Source organism: Leucoraja erinacea, chromosome 6, assembly GCF_028641065.1.
Source record: "Leucoraja erinacea ecotype New England chromosome 6, Leri_hhj_1, whole genome shotgun sequence".
Lineage (NCBI taxonomy): Eukaryota > Metazoa > Chordata > Chondrichthyes > Rajiformes > Rajidae > Leucoraja > Leucoraja erinaceus.
The window spans coordinates 13,915,220-13,935,687 of NC_073382.1; the positions used below are offsets into that span (position 1 = coordinate 13,915,220).

General features: G+C 47.8%; 1 protein-coding gene across 2 annotated transcripts in view; it reads right to left on the reverse strand.

The window, feature by feature from the left end:
• The window catches only part of itgbl1 (integrin, beta-like 1), a 154,139-nt gene that overhangs the window by 124,977 nt on the left and 8,694 nt on the right, over nt 1–20,468 (reverse strand). The window lies entirely within an intron of this gene.

Consider the following 20,468-nt stretch of genomic DNA (forward strand, 5'->3'; position numbering starts at 1 on the left):
AACAATTACAAGTTCTCTCTTGAGAGTTTACTTCAGACTGCCGAGTGCAGTAGACCGTGACGCTAATAAGCTAGTGGGCGTAACTACAAAAGTATGACTCATAACATGAACCACTAGTCTACAGATGACAAGACATTTCTTCACCCAGAGTGTGGTGAATCTTTGGAATTCTCTACCCTAGAGGATTCCGTCACCGAATACATTAAAGTCAGAGATGGATAGGAACTAGGGATTACTCTCAAAATATGGGGCAGCCATTCAATCCTGAGATGAAAATAAATGTATATGTGCAGAAGGGAGAAATTAATAGAACATAGAACAGTACAGCACTAGAACAGGCCCTTCGGCCCGCAATGTCTGTGCCAAACATGATGCCAAGACCAACTCTTATCTGCCTGTATTTAATCCATACCCATCCATTCCTGAATATCCATATGCTTATCCAAAACTCTCTTATGTCATCCTTGTACATGCCTCAACCACCGCCCCTGACAACACGTTCCAAGCACTGGGTAAAAAACCTGCCCTGCACATCTCCTTTAAACTTTGCCCCTCTTGCCTTAAAGTTATGCCCAGTACTTGATTTCTCCATCCTGGAAAATGGTTCTGACTGCCTACCTCATCTATGCCTCTCATAATTTTATAAACTTCTATCAGTTTCCATGCAATCTACAACGTTCCAGAGAAAACAATTTGAGTCTGTCCAACTTCACCCAGAAGCTAATACCCCTAATCCAGGCATCATTCTGGTGAACATCCACTGCGCCCTTTCCAAAGCCTCCACATCCTTCCTTTAATGGGACAACCAGAACTGCACGCAATACTCCAAATGTGGTCTAACCAAAAGTCATTTAATGTTGCATCATGACTTCCTGACTTTATATTCAATGTCCCGAACTGTGAAAGCAAGCATAAGCATACGGTTTCAGCAACTAAGTTACAGAGAAAGGTTGAACAAGTTAGGTCTTTATTCGTTGGAGCGCAGAAGGTTAAGGGGGGACTTGATAGAGGTCTTTAAAATGATGAGAGGGATGGACAGAGTTGACGTGGATAAGCTTTTCCCACTGAGAGTAGGGAAGATTCAAACAAGAGGACATGACTTGAGAATTAAGGGACAGAAGTTTAGGGGTAACATGAGGGGGAACTTCTTTACTCAGAAAGTGGTAGCTGTGTGGAATGAGCTTCCAGTGGAGGTGGTGGAGGCAGGTTCGATTTTATCATTTCAAAATAAATTGGATAGGTATATGGACGGGAAAGGAATGGAGGGTTATGGTCTGAGTGCAGGTAAATGGAACTAGGGGAGAATAAGTGTTCGGCACGGACTAGAAGGGTCGAGATGACCTGTTTCTGTGCTGTAATTGTTATATGGTTATATGCCTTCTTTACCACTATCTCCAGTGCAGCAATTTTCAGGGAGTTATGGACTTGGAACACAGATTCCTCTGTTCAACAATGGTGTCAAGGGACATGCCATTAATTGTATATTTTCCCCTTACATTGACCTCCCAAAGTTCAACACCGCACATTAACCCGGATCTCTGGAATCCCAGGAATTCTCCACCCAAGAGGGCTGTGAAGGTTCAGTTGTTCTGAAACAGATATTGATTTTTAGATATTAACAGCATCAGGGGATACAAAGCTGGTGCAAGTCAATGAAGATGTGACCTACAACAGCAGAGCAAGCGTGAGAAAACCTAACACTTCCATTTCTCATTTCCTTAAGGAATTAAAATATTCTGAGGTGCTTGGACAAAGGATTAACTCAAGGGAGGAGGGAGAGAGATGAAAAGATTTATGGAAGTTCAAGAGCCACATGTCTAAGCAGTCAGAAACATAGTGGAGTAATTCAATTCATATTTATTCTCTAACTCCCATCCCGATGTACAGGACTCTACACATGGATAATGCCGTGTCTTTATTTCCCCGCGTCCCCGTATCCCCATGGAGCATCATGGGACAATGCACAGTGGAAATGGCGGCTCTTATTTCTATTGCTGGACAACAAGTTGAATGTTGATGTGCGGATACTAATGGATATCAAACCATCACTGCTCAATCTAATCAGGTCAGACAGCATCTGTGGAGATAGAATAGCATCTGTGGAGAAGCAACACAGTGGCACAGTAGTAGAGCTGCCCCCTCAGAGTGTCAGAGACCCTAGTTAAATCCTGACTACGGGTGTGGTCTGTGCAGAGTTGGTACGTTCTCCCTGCGACGGCGTGGGTTTTCTCTGGGTGCTCCGGTTTCCTCCCACATTCCAAAGACGTGCAGTTTGTAGGTTATTTGGTTTCTGTAAAATTGCTCAGTGCGTAGCATGCTAAAGTGGTATAGCAGAGAACTAGTGTATGGGTAATCGATGGTTGGTGTGGTGTGGTCGAAGGGCCTGTTTGCACACTGTATCTCTAAAATCTAAACTAAGAAACAGAATGATGTATATGGTTCTGATAAAGGTCATCACCATGAAACTGTCTGACTTCCTGAAGGTGCTGCCTGACCTGCTGAGAGTTTTCACAATTCTCTATTTTTGATTTCCAGCATTCTTGAGATTCTTGACTCAGGAAGTGGAACTCTCTTCCACAGGGAGGGTTCATCTGAACACCAGAGATGGGCTTAAAGGGCAGCTGGATAAAACTGCAAATAAAAGAGAATGAGATAGATAGATAGAATGATTGCTTTGATTAATTGAATGAAAGTTACAACATGGAAACAGGCCATTCAGCCCACCCAGTTTACGCCAATCATCGATCATTATTCTTATTAGTTCAACTGTAACTCACCCATGCATCCACTCTCTACACATTCAGGGCAATTGATATAGGACGTAACCCAAAACCAGCACATCTTTGGGTTGTAGGATGAAATTAAAGCACTCGGTGGAAAACATGCAAACTCCACACAGACAGCAAGGAACTGGGGTCTCTGGCACTTTGAGGTGGCAACTCCACCAGCTGTGCCTCTCTAGTAATGGAGTGAGATGGAGAGGAACAAGAAGGCTGATATGGAGCAAAAATAGTAGCACAGGGCAGAGGGGCTGAACAGCCTGTTTCTGCATGACACATGAAATTCTAACAAGATAACTGAATCTTGAACCCCATCAACAAACTGTACACTGCAAGGGGCCAGGAAGCGAGCGGGTAAGATCATCTCTGACCCCTCTCACCCTGGCCACAAACTCTTTGAAGAGCTTCCCTCTGGAAGGCAACTCCGGACTGACAAAGCCGCCACAGCCAGACATAAAAACAGCCTTTTTCCCCCACAAGTAGTAGCTCTACTCAACAACCAAAAGTCTGCAGCATCCTTTTGCTCTGGTATTTTATTTAATTCTTCACGTATTTAAATTATAATGTTTTATTTTTAATTGTCTACTGTATATCATGTTGTTACTTGCGAGCAAAGCACCAAGGCAAATCCCTTGTATTTATACACATTTGGCTAATAAAATTGATTCCATTCAATTCAATTCAATAGATGTTTACCTTTACAGGGAAATCTGATAGCAGCTTGTTATTCATCTGCATAAATTATGCCCTATAAATAGTTGCAATTTGTGTTATTTTTGTGTTGCGGAGGGAATCTCTATTAAAGGCCCGCTGTCAGAGTGAATTCTGCAATACAACAATTGCAAATAATTTCATGTGCAGCAAGTAAAGTGGCCATGCAGCACTGGAGAGGTCTGTGCAAGAACTGCCTAACAATTGTCCCAAACTCCTCTCGGATCTTCACCTCAACCCCTCACTGTGTGGAAAGTTCCCCATTCTCCCCGTTCTATAGTGCAAGAATTTTCTGTATTCCCAGTAATCACAAATTTTAGGTCCTTAGAATTTGAAACCATAAACCAAGGTTCCTCCACTTGCTTTAATCATGAAGCTTTGTTTCAGAACAGCGTTCTTAACTGAATCATCTTGTAAGAGTTAGCCAAAACATCCTTCACAAAATAATGGATATTCTCAAGTTTTGTATATTGCAACATGGCTCGAAGGGCCGAATGGCCTACTCCTGCACCAATTTTCTATGTTTCTATGGTGGCGGCATGGTGGCGTAGCGGTAGAGCTACTGTCTTACAGCGCCAGAGACTTGGGTTCGAACCTGACTACGGGTGCTGTCTATACGGAATTTGTACGTTCTCACCGTGAGAATGGTGTGGGTTTTCTCTGAGATCTTCGGTTTCCCCCCACACTCCAAAGACATACAGGTTTGTAGGTTAATTGGCTTGGTATAAATGTAAAATTGTCTCCAGTGTGTGTAGGGTAGTGTTAATGTGTTGGGATCACTGGTCGGTGCGGACTCGGTGGGCCAAAGTCTCTGCATCTCTAAACATATACAATAGTCATTTATATACCATCTTTCGTGTAGTATAGTTTTATTTGACCACGTATAACGATGTTTGGGAAGGTGAGCAAAGGTTTAGTTGTTAATATTGGCCAAAATAGAGCTAATATAAAATGGAGGATCTTTGCATCTGCAGGGCCTGCTTGGTCAATTTCTGTGTAAAGCTACAAGCTGTGAGCCAGTGCCAGAAAGTCTAGGTCCTAGATTGAAATATCAGATAAGGCGAGGTCCAGATTTCCTCCCTATTGTTAAAATTATGAGGACTTTGCAAAGAAGCTCAAAGGTGTTGCAGACGCACAACCCCGAGGCAGCCTTCATTGTTGCGGGTGACTTCAATCACTCCAACCTGAAGACTGTACTCCCCAAATTCCACCAACATGTATCCTTCCCCACTAGAGTAGACAAGACACTGGACAAAGTCTACACCAATATGGCTGAAGCTTACAAAGCCATCCCCCTCCCCCACCTTGGTCAGTCTGATCACGTCTCATTGTTCCTGCTCCCTAAGTACTCCCCACTCATCAGACGGGTTAAACCAACTGTAAGGACAGTTAAAGTCTGGTCAGAGGAAGCGGACTTCACACTTCAGCAGTGTTTTGGAAACACTGACTGGAAGGCGTTTGCAGCCCAGGCCACCCTTGACTCTCACACGGACATTGATTCCTATACATCCTCTGTTCTGGACTTTATAAACTCCACCATCAATAGTGTCACCTCCCTCAAACAGGTGACCATATACCTGAATCAGAAGCCATGGATGAACAGCGAGGTCAGGCTACTGCTGAAAGCACGGGACACCGCTTTCAGGTCAGGCGATGCTCGAGCCTACAGTTCATCCAGGGCTAACCTGAAGAGGGGCATCAGGAAGGCCAAGCACTGCCATAAGCTCAGGATTGAGGAGCACTTCAACAACAACTCCGACCCCCGACGCATGTGGCAAGGCATCCAGGCCATCACGGACTACAGACCCTCCAACATCACCCCCACATCCAGCGACGCCTCCTTCCTTGAGGAGCTTAATCACTTCTATGGCCGCTTCGACAGGGACAATCTAGAGACAGCCATCAAGGCTGTGCTACCTGCCGATCACCAACCCCTCACACTCACCCCCTACGACGTGTACGTGGCACTGAGTAGGACTAATGCACGTAAGGCTGCTGGCCCTGACGGTATCCCCGGGCGCGTGCTCAGTGCCTGTGCTGCGCAGCTGACAGACATCTGGACTGACATCTTCAACCTGTCACTTGCCCAAGCAGTTGTCCCCACTTGCCTTAAAGCCACCTCCATCGTGCCAGTGCCAAAACACTCCACTGCGGCAAGCCTCAACGACTTCCGCCCAGTTGCACTTACCCCCATCATCACCAAGTGCTTCGAGAGGCTGGTCCTGGCACACCTCAAAAGCTGCCTACCCCCCACACTGGATCCCTATCAGTTTGCCTACCGCAAGAACAGGAGTACGGAGGATGCCATCTCAACGGCACTTCACTCCGCCCTCTCCCACCTTGACAACAGAGACACTTATGTAAGAATGCTGTTCATCGATTACAGCTCAGCATTCAACACCATTATTCCATCAAAACTGATCACCAAACTCGGTAACCTGGGCATCGACCCCTCCCTCTGCAACTGGATACTGGACTTTCTAACCAACAGACCACAGTCTGTTAGGTTAGACAAGCACACCTCTTCAACCCTCACCCTGAACACCGGCGTTCCTCAGGGCTGTGTGCTGAGCCCCCTCCTCTACTCCCTCTTCACCTATGACTGCACACCTGTACATGGTACTAACACCATCATCAAGTATGCAGATGATACAACGGTGATTGGCCTCATCAGCAACAACGATGAGCTGGCCTACAGGGAGGAGGTCCAGCACTTAGCAGCATGGTGCGCTGACAACAACCTGGCCCTTAACTCCAAGAAGACCAAGGAGCTCATTGTAGACTTCAGGAAGTCCAGAGGCGGCACGCACACCCCCATCCACATTAACGGGACGGAGGTGGAACGTGTTTCTAGCTTCAGGTTCCTGGGAGTCAACATCTCCGATGACCTCTCTTGGACCCACAATACCTCTACTCTGATCAAGAAGGCTCATCAGCGTCTCTTCTTCCTGAGGAGACTGAAGAAGGTCCATCTGTCTCCTCAGATCCTGGTGAACTTCTACCGCTGCACCATCGAGAGCATCCTTACCAACTGCATCACAGTATGGTATGGCAACTGCTCTGTCTCCGACCGGAAGGCATTGCAGAGGGTGGTGAAAATTGCCCAACGCATCACCGGTTCCACGCTCCCCTCCATTGAGTCTGTCCAAAGCAAGCGCTGTCTGCGGAGGGCGCTCAGCATCGCCAAGGACTGCTCTCACCCCAACCATGGACTGTTTACCCTCCTACCATCCGGGAGGCGCTACAGGTCTCTCCGTTGACGAACCAGCAGGTCGAGGAACAGCTTCTTTCCGGCGGCTGTCACTCTACTAAAACAACGTACCTCGGTGACTGCCAATCACCACCCACCACCCCCCCCCCAGCCCCTTATTTTTTTTTAAATTCAAATCGTTTGCTATGTCGCTCTTCAAGGGAGATGCTAAATGCATTTCGTTGTCTCTGTACTGTACACTGACAATGACAATTAAAAATTGAATCTGAATCTGAATCTGAATCTGATTATTGGGATTGGCCAGCTGCAGAAGGGTTTTAAATACTGTTAATAATGTTGCAAGGTATGTGTGTTACTGTTTGACGATTGGGTGAAGTGAGAAACCTTTTTTAAATTGTTTCTACTCCCTGGGAGAATGTTGCATTATTTGATTAATTGACTTCCTTCCAGAAGCTTCTGTAGAAACATTTTAATGGGTGCTTTGTAATTGGGTTAGGGAACTGTCAATAACACTTTAATGTAATCGATATCTGTGATTGGTTTGTAGGGGCTACCACCTATATGTAGTTCTGCCCCGCAGGGTCCGATGACCTATAAAAGGTGACTGCCACTAGGATCATTGTCAATTCTCTGGATTGGCACTTGAGACTGCGTAACCTTTTGGAGGTATCTGCTTGTACGAGGCTGAAGGGCTTGACAAGCAGAGACAAGGATTGATCCCGCAGTAGTTAGGTATTGTATAGGGAATTCGTTATTGTTTCATAAACTATAAATTTAGTGGTCCAGTGTTTGACTCAGTGTTTTACTGAAATAGACTAAAGGCCCTGTCCCACTTTCCCGAGTTGCTCACAAACTCTCCCGAGTTTTCCCTTTGATTCGAACTCGGAGAATTACGGTAATAGCCATTCGTAGGTACTCGGAAATGTCTAATATTGGAGTGCATAACTTTAAGATGAGAGAAGGAAAGTTTAAAGGAGATGAGTGGATCAATGCTTTTTTACACAGAGCAATAGGTGCCCAGGAGTGGTGGTGAAAACAGATTCAATAGTGGCGTTTAAGAAGCTGCTAGACCAAGTGCAGACCCGTTGGGTCTGTTCCCCCAACGTCCGGATGTGGGGGTGGGGGGGGGGGGGGGGGGCGGCATGCAGCATCACACACACTAACTATCCACCCCCCCCCCCCCCCCCGCCCCCCCACTCACTTTACCCCCCTTGATATTATATGAATATTATTAATTTGCTCCTTTTACCTCATAACCACCCTATCTACTGACGCATAGCCCAGTAGAGGGAAAGAGGGAGGGTGGGGGAGGGGATGGAGGGGAGGAGTGGGAGAAAAGAGGGGAGGGGAGAAAGAGGAGGGGGGGGGGGGGGAGAGGAGAGAGGTAGGGGGAGAGAGGAGAGGGGGGGGAAGAGGGGGGGGGAGAGAGTAGAGGGGGGGGAGAGAGGAGAGGGGGAAGTGAGGGGGGGTGTGCTGAGAGGGGGGTGAGATGAGGGGAGGGGAGGGGGGGGAGGGGGGGAGAGGAGAGGAGAGGAGAGGGGGGGGGGGAGAGGAGGGGGAGAGGAGAGGGGGGGAGAGAGAGGGGGGGGGAGAGGGAGAGGGGGGAGAGGAGAGAGAGGGGGGGGGAAGAGAGAGGGGGGGAGGGGGGAGAGGAGAGAGGGGGAGAGAGGAGAGAGGGGGGAGAGGAGAGAGGGGAGGGAGAGGAGGAGAGAGGGGGGAGAGAGAGAGAGGGGGGGGGGAGAGGGAGAGAGAGAGGGGGGTGACGGAGGAGGGGAGGGAGAGAGGGGGGGGGAGGGAGGTGAGGGGGGGAGGGAGGAGGGGGGAGAGGAGAGGGGGGGAAGAGGAGAGGGGGGAGGGAGGAGGGGGGAGAGATGGAGGAGAGGGGGAGGAGAGGAGGGGAGGAAGGGGGGAGAGGGGGGGGGGAGAGGGGAGGGGGGGAGGGAGGAGAGAGGGGGGGAGAGAGGGGGGGGGGGGGGGGGGGGGGAGAGAGGGGGAGGAGAGGAGAGGGGGGAGGGAGGAGGGGGGAGAGGAGGGGGGAGAGAGAGGGGGGGGAGAGGAGGGGGGAGGGGGGAGGAGAGGGGGGGGAGAGGAGGGGGGGGAGAGGAGGGGGGGGGAGAGGAGGGGGGGAGAGGGAGGGGGGGAGAGGGAGGGGGAGAGGAGGGGGGGAGAGGAGGGGGGGGAGAGGAGAGGGGGGGAGGAGAGGGAGGGGGGAGGAGGGGGGAGAGGAGAGGGGGGAGAGGAGGGGGAGGGGAGGGGGGAGGGGGGGAGGGGGGGAGGGGGGGGGGGGGGGGGGGGGGGGGGGGGGGGAGGGGGGGGGGGAGGAGGGGGGGGGGGAGGGGGGGGGGGGGGGAGAGGGAGGGGGGGAGGCGAGGAGAGGAGAGGGGGGAGGGGGGGGGGGAGGAGGAGGGAGGGGGGGGTAGGGGGGGTGGGGGTTAGGGAAGGGGGGGCGAGCGTGGAGGGGGTGGGAGAGGGGAGAGAGAGGGGAGGAGATGGGGGTGGAGAGAGGGGAGGGAAGGATGGGAGAGGGGGAGAGGGGGGGAGGAGGGAGGGGGGGAGGGAGGGGGGGGGGAGGGGGGGGGGGAGAGGGGTGAGTGGGGGAGGGAGGGGGGGAGGGGGGGGGGGGGGAGAGAGAGAGTGCCTTTTTATTTCAACCCAAACCCCCCAAACAACCATTTGCAGGCAGTGCTTTTTTAATTTAACCATATTTTCATTTTCAAACCACATTAAGGGTACTTACTCACAGTTGTGTGGACATGTGTTCAGTGTTACTCACAGCTCAGAGAAACGTGACCCTCTGCCTTCCTCCAGCTTGCAGACTAATTGAGGCACACCACTTCCTGGTTTTATAGTCCATCCCCCCTGCCGCCAGCGGGGGCAGCAGAGAGAATGGGGAATTTTGTAAGATCATTAATATCTCTGTCATTTTTCATCGACTGGAAAAATCCTTGGCACACATGCGGCGGAGGGGGGCTCTGAGCGAGGTGGCCAAAAATGATGGCTGTAGGTGGCGGCGTTCTCTAAGAAATCGCAGCACAGTTCGCCAAAACCAGTCAAGAACAGACTTTTAGTAATATACTAGACCAAGTGCAGACCCGTTGGGTCTGCTCCCCCAATGGTGTGATCCCCCAACCCAATATTCCACCATGCACCCGTCTCCTCCAATGGAACTGAAGCCGTTCCCAAAAGTAAGATTCCAGCACTGCCCTGCCTCCCTCAGCAGTGGATTAAAAAAAAAATCCAATGGCACCTTCCCTGCCTGCTGCAGCAGTGAAAAGTTCAGAGTGTTCCCGTCTTGCAACTTTGTTTCGAAGTGTGTTGGAAGCTGACATGTAAATGGAGAAGCCAGTTAATTTTGAAATAATTGGGTGTGGAGGGGGGGGGGGGGAGAAGGATTTGATTAAAAACGTGCACTTCAACACGACGAAATGTAATGAGGAGCGGATACTTCGAAAGAAAAGCGAAATCTCTACCGAAATGGAAAAGATCTCGGAGATTGAGCGTCTGGATTGGGCGTGGCAATGAATCAAAGGAAGAAATGCAGCCGGCAGCCGTACATGCAAATGGATCCGTTCCGATTGGACATCTGCGAGCATCGGCCATTCCGATTGGACATCTGCGAGTATCGGGCACGAATTGAAAGGCAGGAAGGGCGCCGGACGGCAATCGGTCGGATGGCCCCAGAGTTTTATAGATATACTAGACCAAGTGCAGACCCGTTGGGTCTGTTTCCCCAACAGCGTTTTTGGGGGGGGGGGGGGGGGGGGGGGGGGGGGGGGTGGGTAGGGGATGCGGCATCACACTCAATTAACCACCCCCCATACTCACAGGTGGGGGAAGGGTGGGGGGGTTTCTTAGAGAAGATGGGAGGGAGGGGAGAGGAAGGAGGAGGAAACATGATAGATTTTGGAGGGAAAAGAGAGAGCGGGGAAGGGGATGAGAGAGGGGGATTGGGAGAGAGATGTGGGGGAGGGGGGGGATGGGGAGGGAGGGGAGGAGGGGGGAGAGGGGTGGAGGGAGAGACGGGGAAAGAGGGGGGGGGAGAGGAGAGTGGGGAGGAGGAGGGGTAGGGAGAAGGGGGCGGATGGAGAGAGGGAAGGGGGTGGGGTAGAGAGGGAAGGGGGGGTGAGGGAGAGAGGGAGAGGGGTGGTGAGGGAGAGGGGTGAGGAGAGGGAGAGGGGTGAAGAGAGGGAAACATAGAAATTAAGTGCAGTAGTAGGCCATTCGGCCCTTCGAGCCTGCACCACCATTCAATATGATCAAGGATGATCATCCAACTCAGTATCCTGTACCTGCCTTCTCTCCATACCCCCTGATCCCTTTAGCCACAAGGGCCACATCTAACTCCCTCTTAAATATAGCCAATGAACTGGCCTCAACTACCTTCTGTGGCAGAGTTCCAGAGACTCACCACTATCTGTGTGAAAAATGTTTTTCTCATCTCGGTCATAAAGGATTTCCCCCTTATCCTTAAACTGTGACCCCCTGTTCTGGACTTCCCCAACATCGGGAACAATCTTCCTACATCTAGCCTGTCCAACCCCTTAAGAATTTTGTAAGTTTCTATAAGATCCCCTCTCAGTCTCCAAAATTCTAGAGAGTATAAACCAAGTCTATCCAGTCTTTCTTCATAAGACAGTCCTGACATCCCAGGAATCAGTCTGGTGAACCGTCTCTGCACTCCCTCTATGGCAATAATGTCCTTCCTCAGATTTGGAGACCAAAACTGTACGCAATACTCCAGGTGTGGTCTCACCAAGACCCTGTACAACTGCAGTAGAACTTCCCTGCTCCTATACTCAAATCCTTTTGCAATGAAAGCTAACATACCATTCGCTTTCTTTACTGCCTGCTGCACCTGCATGCCTACCTTCAATGACTGGTGTACCATGACACCCAGGTCTCGCTGCATCTCCCCCTTTCCTAATCGGCCACCATTTAGATAATAATCTGCTTTCCTGTTTTTGCCACCAAAATGGATAACCTCACATTTATCCACATTATACTGCATCTGCCAAACATTTGCCCACTGACCCAGCCTATCCAAGTCACCTTGTAGTCTCCTAGCATCCTCCTCACAGCTCCCCCCCTCTCCATACCCCCTGATCCCTTTAGCCACAAGGGCCACATCTAACTCCCTCTTAAATATAGACAATGAACTGGCCTCCACTACCTTCTGTGGCAGAGAGTTCCAGAGACTCACCACTATCTGTGTGAAAAATGTTTCCCTCATCTCAGTACTAAAGGATTTCCCCTTTATCCTTAAACTGTGTCCCGCGTGTCCTGGACTTCCCCAACATCTGGAACAATCTTCCTGCATCAGACAAATGCAATTCAGGACTTTTCACTTCACAAGCAAATCAGAAATGACAGTTAGTGAAGAATTTGAATAATCGCTGAGCATTCTCTATGGCAACAATGTATTTGAGCATTGGGCATTGTGACATCACACGATGGAATGTTCACCGGGGCTGTGGCTCCTGCAAAGGCATATGTAAATGAATCCATTCCGATTGGCCATATGTGAGCATTGGGCATTGTGACATCACACGATGGAATGTTCACCGGGGCTGTGGCTCCTGCAAAGGCAGGAGAGAGCTTTGGGGGGGGGGAGGGGCAGGGTGGGGAGGAGGGGGGAGCAGGGTGGGATGGGGAGAAGGGTGGGGGGGGAAAGAGGGGAAAGAGTGGGGGAGGGAGGAGGAGAGGTTTAGCGGGAATGATGGAAGAGGGACAGAGGGATAGGGGAAGGGTGTGGGGGAGAGAGAAGGTAGGGGGTGGGGTAGAGAGGGAAAGGGGGTGGGGGGAGAGAGGGATGGGGAGAGGTGAGGGAGAGGGGGAGGAGAGAGTGGGAGAGAAGTGGAAGAGTGGGGAGGGAGGGGAGGGGTAGAGGGGTAGCGGGGAGTGGTGGAAGAGGAGGGACAGAGGGGTAGGGGGAAGGGGGGGTGGTGGTAGAGAGGGAAGGGGGTGGTGGTGGTAGAGAGGGAAGTGGGGTGGGGGAGAGAGAGATGGGTGGCAGAGGGAGAGGGGTGAGGAGAGGGACACATAGAAACATAGAAATTAAGTGCAGTAGTAGGCCATTCGGCCCTTCGAGCCTGCACCATTCTCCATTCAATATGATCACGTCTGATCATCCAGCTCAGTATCCCGTATCTGCCTTCGTTCCATACCCCCTGATCCCTTTAGCCACAAGGGCCACATCTAACTCCCTCTTAAATATAGCCAATGAAATGGCCTCAACTACCTTCTGTGGCAGAGAGTTCCAGAGTTTCAGGTGTGATTTATATAAATATTTTTACCCAATATGTGACAATTTCATGTAGTTTGGTGACTTGGGTCACGAAACTGCTGAATAAAGCTCCTCGGCCCACAGCCTATTCTCTGTACTCCCAATATGGCAACAATGTATTTGAGCCTTGGGCATTGTGACATCACACGATGGAATGTTCACCATGGGCTGGGCTCCTGCAAAGGCATATGTAAATGAATCCATTCCGATTGGCCATCTGTGAGCATCGGGCATTGTGACATCACACGATGGAACGTTCACAGGGAGCTGCTTGTGTGGGTTAGAATCCAGTTTCTTTTTGAAATATTGAGGTGGTGGGGGGGGGTGTAGGATTTGATTAAAAAAGCGTACTTAAACACGACGAAATGTAATGAGGAGCGGATACTTAGAAAGAAAAGCGAAATCTCTACCGAAATGGAAAAGACGTCGGCGATCCCGCGTCCGGTTTCGGAGTTGCGGAGCGTCAAAGGAAGAAACGCGGCGGACGCCGTACGGCGGCAGGCGGACTGATTTGAGTTTTATATATATAAGATAGTTAGATTAGATAGTCATGAATCTGCTGGGAATGGAAGGATATGGATCACATGAAGGCAGAAGAGATTAGATTGATTTGGCATCATGTTTGGAACAGACATAATTGGTCGAAGGGCCTATTCTTGCGCTGTACAGTTCTGTTCTAAAATCCAGAGCTTGGGGTCCAAGTTGCTGGAGGCATTGGTGGAGGGATTAAACTCAGTCATGATCAAAAGGGGTCAGAACTAAAGGAATGGCGAGACCTTGAAGGTTGCAGAGATGGAGGGGGGTTGTAGGGATGCAGATTGGGAGGAGTGAAGCAAACATCTGAAAACATGGATGATGGATATTTAATATCGAAGGTCTTCTTGACCAATTCTTTTATTTGTTTTTAAATCGTTGAATGGGCTCGCCCCGCCTTACCTCTCTGAGCTGCTCCACCCATACGCTCCTGCCCGGTGCCTCAGGTCAGCTGATCAGCTGCTCCTGGAGGTACCGAGGTCTAAGCGGAAGCTCAGAGGGGATAGAGCCTTCTCTGTTGCTGCTCTGGCACTCTGGAACACCTTGCCGTTGCACATCAGACAGGCCCCCTCACTGTCCATCTTCAAATCCACCCTAAAAACTCATTTTTATTCTCTGGCTTTCGACACTGACTGAGACATTGCTCCTGTTTTTAGTGCTTTTAATGTCTTTTAATTTTTACTGTTTTATAGTCCTTTGTTTTACGGTTTTTAATGGTTTGTAATAACTTCTTGTCCATGAGTTCTCATATATAGCACTTTGTGGCAACTGCAGTCGTTTAAAGTGCTTTATAAATAGTTATTATTATTATTATTATTATTATTATTATAAGAGTTAACATAGATCAGCGATCAAAGGGGAACAATACTTGGAGCGAGGTAGTACACAAGAAGGGAGTTTTTTTTTACAATCTCAAGGGGAGTAGAATAAGTAAGGCTGGTATGGATTTGTGGTGAAACAGTTGAGGTTACAAAGGTAGGGAGAAGAGTCTCAGCAGCCAAGAAGCTAAGGCAAGGTGGGGTCAGGCAATGTAACAGAACAATGTAACCCTACAACTCTCATTAACTTCTACTGATGCACCATAGAAAGCATTTTATCGGGATGCATCACAGCTTGGTTTGGCAACAGCTTCATCCAAGACCGCAAGAAATTGCAGTGAACTGGGGATAGCCCAGACCATCACACAAACCAACATCCCTTTTATTGACTCCATTTATACCTCACGCTGCCTCAGCAAGGATAATAATCAAGAATGAGACTCCCTCTTCTCCCCCCTCCCATCAGGCAAAAGTTATACATGTGTGAAAATACACACCACCAGAATCAGGGACAGTTTCTTCCCAGCTGTCATCAGGTAACTGAATCATCCTACCACAACCAGAGATCAGTGCTGAAATTTACCTCTTTGGTAACACTCGGACTATCCTTAATCGGACTTTGCTGGCTTTACCTGGCATTAAGCGTTATTCCCTTATCATGTATCTATACACTATAAATGGATCGATTGTAATCATGTATTGTCGTTCTGCTAACTGGTTAGCATGCAACAAAATCTTTTCACTGCACCTTGGTACACTCGACATAAACTAAACTGAAATATACAGCAACCTATTAACCTACCTATTTATCCTTTTATTTATTTAGGTCTTCTGCAATAGGGACCAGCTTTTTAAAATGTATTCCATTTTGCCCCAAATAATTTTGTCCCCTCTTATTCTCCTCCTCCCAAGGGACAGTAAATCCAGCCTATCTAGTCCCTCCTCATAGCTGAAATGTTCCATCACCGGCAACATCTTGGTGATTCTCTTCTGCACCGTGTCCAATACAACCTTCCTACAGTGTAGAAACCAGAACTGCACACAATGCTCCAGATGTGGTCGAACTAAAGTTTTATATCAAACAGCTAGGATCCCAGTGCCAAACCCTGTGGACACACTTCCAATCATTAGAAGCATTTCCCACCATCACTCACTGCATCCTGTTACCAAGACTAATCTGGATCTAATTTGTCAACTTAATCTGGTCTGAAACTCATGACAGGAATCTAAGACAATGCCAGGTTTGCAAACAAACTTCAATATCCCAACATCTAGTGGCATGTTTCTTCCGTGACAGCAAAATATTCAATCATCATTCAACTAGAAACATTATTTTGTTGTGCAGAAACCCAAGCTGGAAGTGCACCATATTTGGATAAACCAAACAGGATTTTTTTTTGCCTTACTTAAAAGGTCCAGTGAAATGAATGGCAAGGTTAGAAACCCTATCAATAAAAGTCATACTTCATGTGAATGGTTCATTCAACACTAAACTACATTTGTTGTCTGGCAATAGGCCAATCGCTTTCTTTAAATAAAAGAATCTGCCATCCACAACACCTGAATTTAGTTGATCCCGGACTTTTCTGTCTGGGATCATATGTGACTCCAATCCTTATTAACCTAATGGACTCCAAACAGCCCCTGAAATAACCCAAGGAGATATGAAGTCCCAGCAAGGACAATAAATCTCAACCTTCTCGGCACAAAATGCTTGAATTAATTTAAGATTAATTAATTACATTCTTCAATGATTTATACCAATTTAGTTGCAGTATGTAACCATTTCCACATTTGCTCAATTCTACAAATGGGACCATAAAAGGCAGAAGCCATTCAGCCCACGAATCTCTTCCATTGCTCACTTAAATTATGACTGATCGTTGCTGCGACTCTTATCCACCCATTGGAGTTTGCAAACTAGGGCACAGGAGGGGAACTCCAGTATATAAGGTGCCATTGTCATGACGATAAATTAAATCAAGGCCCCTTTTGCTCTTTCAGTGGATCCCATGAAACCATTTCAAGCAAGAGAAGGGAATCCGTTCCGGAAAAAAATCCAGAATATAATCCAAACCGCTAGCAACCTGTACACAAGTCATCCCTCAATCAACAACTCTAAAAATATTATGTAATAAAAGGGAACTATAGATACTGGTTTATACCAAAGATAGATACAAAATGCTGGAGTAACTCAGCTGGTATGGCAACATCTCAGGAGAAAATGTATCAACTTTCTCCACAGATGCTACCTGACCTGCGCAATTACTTCAACATTTGTGCCTATCTCTAAAAACATTATTTGGTCATTATTAAAACACGGATCACAGTCATACAGGACGGGAACAGGCCCTTTGGCCCACTGAATCTGTGCTGCTCTTTAAGCACCCTCGTAGTCTAATCCCATTTTATTCTCTCCACATTCACATCAACTCCCTTTAGGTTCTAACACTCACTTACACATTAGGATAACAGGGATTAACGACCAAGAAACCACACCATCGCCTCTACTGCCTTAGAATGCTTAGGAAGTTCAGCATGTCCCCTACAACTCTCATCAACTTCTACTGATGCACCATAGAAAGCATTTTATCGGGATGCATCACAGCTTGGTTTGGCAACAGCTTCATCCAAGACCGCAAGAAATTGCAGTGAACTGGGGATAGCCCAGATCATCACACAAACCAACATCCCTTTTATTGACTCCATTTATACCTCACGCTGCCTCAGCAAGGCCAGCAACATAATCAAGGATGAGACTCCCTCTTCTCCCCCCTCCCATCAGGCAAAAGTTATACATGTGTGAAAATACACACCACCAGAATCAGGGACAGTTTCTTCCCAGCTGTCATCAGGTAACTGAATCATCCTACCACAACCAGAGATCAGTGCTGAAATTTACCTCTTTGGTAACACTCGGACTATCCTTAATCGGGCTTTGCTGGCTTTACCTGGCATTAAACGTTATTCCCTTATCATGTATCTATACACTATAAATGGATCGATTGTAATCATGTATTGTCATTCTGCTAACTGGTTAGCATGCAACAAAAGCTTTTCACTGCACCTTGGTACACTCGACATAAATTAAACTGAAATATACTGCAACCTATTAACCTACCAATGGCATGACTTTGAGATATGGGAGGAAACTGGAGTAACTGGGGTAAAAACCATGTAATCACAGGGAATACATGCAAACCACACTGATAGCACCCAAGGTGAGGATTAAACCTCACTGGTCTCTGGTGCTGTGAGATAGCAGCTCTACTGGTCAAGGTGCCCAAGCACATTGCTGTAAGTGGGATGTTAAAAGGTTTTGCAAAATTGAATTATTTCTTATCACATTTGTTCGACAAAGTCTATCCAAATTTGGACATTTAAATTTACTGAATGAGCAAGAACCTCTAACAGATGGGTTACACTTTGGAGTGCCAAGACGCAGCATGAAGGTTTTATCATGTGATATCTGTCATTAGTTGCCAGGCTGACCTATCATCAAGATGCTCAACACCTACCCACCCACCCACAGCCAATGAAAAAGCAAGAAACCACTTCAAGACTTTATTGGATGACCTTTGGCTGTCAGTTAGTCAATGTCTGCCTTTGCCAACATTTTTCAATGCAGAGTTAAACTTGGTCAAAAAAATTAAAAACAATTTTTTTCAATTCTTGGAAAATACAGGCCAGTGCAGCAGGTTGGCAAACCCAGCTACAGGGCATAACTCAAGATTTCTGCTTTGACAAAAAGCAGAAAGGATGGTTTTCTGCTGACCAACGCGCTACTCTTCCACCTTGTAAAAATGCTGCTGTGGAACTCGATTCAAAAACAACAGTGCACGTCTGATTTCCAGTGTGGATTCAGGAACCATACATCTGGATGAGTCTCTGAGCTTGTTGGTTTTGGCAGCTTCTTGCCAATGGAAACAAAATATGCTGTTGGGAAGCTTTCCGCAGTTGGCTTTCGTGCTGAAATGCTTTTGTACATCTGCAACAAGTTTAGTGTAAAGTTATACCAAGTCAGGAGATACAGAACAGAGGTTTTTGTATTTAACTGCAAGGATGATACCAGAACAGAGAGGTTTTAACTGTCAGGAAGCAGCTGAATTTGCTTGTCAGGAGAATTTCCTTAGTGCAGAACAGAGACTTAGTACACTACAGCGTGGAAACAGGCCCTCAGCCCACTGGGTCCACGCTGACCAGCAATCACCCCGTACACTAGCGCTATCCTGGATGCTAGGGACAATTTTTACCAAAGTCAATTAACCTATAAACTTGTACGTCTTTCGAATGTGGAAGGAAACCAGAACAGCTGGGGAAAACACACAAAATCACAGGGAGAACGTACAAACTCCACACAGACAGCACCCGCAGTCAGGATCGAATGCAGGTCTCTGGTGCTGTGAGCCAGCAGCTCTACCCGCTGTGCCACCATGCCGCCTCTCTTGGCAATGATGTGGAATTCATGACTCAGTCTATGACATTGCTACTCAGTCTATGACATTGCTACTGTTTTGCAATGCTGAGGGAGACCCTCACTGGCAAAAGGGCAGTGCTGTGGAGAAGTACTAAAAAAGTATCAGATGTCGGAGCGTCAGTGAGTGCTGTCCCTTTGGAGGGGCAGTAATGTTGAGAGATGCTACTGGAGGATCATTCTACTGAGAGGGGACATGAGAGCTGTTTCCACACAGCGAGTCGGTCTGGAACTGCTGGCTGAAAGAACAGTGGAAGTAGATTCAACGGGAACTTTCAGGAGGGAATTGAAGAGGGGGATGAGAGAAGAGCAGTTTAGATGGGCTGAATGGCATTCCCTCCCCGATACAATATGATTCTGGGATGGAAGAAGGGAGAGCTGGATCTTTCTCTGAACCACCTCTTCATTCGGGGGGATGTTCCATGCTGCTGCTTATTTCTTGGTGATGTGAGTTGGGTGTAGAGAGCTCCTCTGGAGGAGGTGTGGGCGTGATGCCTGATGCTGTCACCCTCTGCTGCACAACACCAGAGCATCTGGACCAATGCATCTCCCTCTCACCCTGTCATAGAACAGGAGGGCAGCGTTCCAGCTGCACTTCACAAATAACAGATTCACAACACCAACAAACAATACGAGGATAGAACGTTGTAATTTAACAAAACGTACTGTTAGCAATGACATTTAATTTTGCTCGGAGAAAGTGATTACCATTATTATTTCTGTGGTCGGTTAGGGTAAAAACCATAATCTGGAGGCTGCTGGGTTCTAACGCCCTGAGTAGTGATACAACAAACAGCTGGCAAAACGCATCCTGGATATAATCAAATAACAGTCCTCAGCAGTGTAATTGTTACGACCATGACTCAGGATAGTATTAATAGTTTATCCAACATAATTCAATGTACGCAAGTCTGAATGATGGAGGCCATTAACCCAGATCCCAGAACAATTAAGAGGATTTAAAGAGGAGAAACCTCCACTGGTAGTGTCAGGTCTTCAGAGGCATGAAGGGTGGTTGACAGGGATGCTCAGGAGAAATGAGCTGCCTGGGTGGACGAGCTGAGTTCTGCAGGACATTAAGATCATTCAGAGAAGAATGAGAGGGATTGAAAAATATAATGACTTAGTAACCTGTGGTCGAATAGAAGGTCAAACAAAACTGAAAGAGAGGGAAAAGAGAAAGAAAACAAGAGGTACCGTAGGTGAGAGAAGAGAGAGAGAGAGAGAGAGATAGAGTTGAAGAAAATAAAAGATACTGCAAGTCTCACTAAAAGCAGATTGCAAACATCAACAGCAATCTTTGTGTTCATTCCTATGGATACAAGAGAATCAGCAACTTCCTCATTTAGGGACTGGTTGAAGTGATGGATAAAAAGGGAAACATATTTCAAAACCAAATTGCAGACTCAGGAATTTTAAACTGATGGGGAAGGTGGAAAGAGGTGGGAGGAGGCTGATGTAGAACAAGAGTACTAGCACAGAGCAAAAGGGCTGAGTGGCCTCCTTCTGTGTTGTAACTTTGAACAGTGATGTCACCTGCAAACTTGTAGATGGAGTTCGAGCTAAAGTTTTTTGTCATGCAGTTGTGGGTGTAACTGGAGTTTGTGAGGGACTGAGAATGCCACCTTTTGGGCCACCGGGGTTAAAAATGATTGTG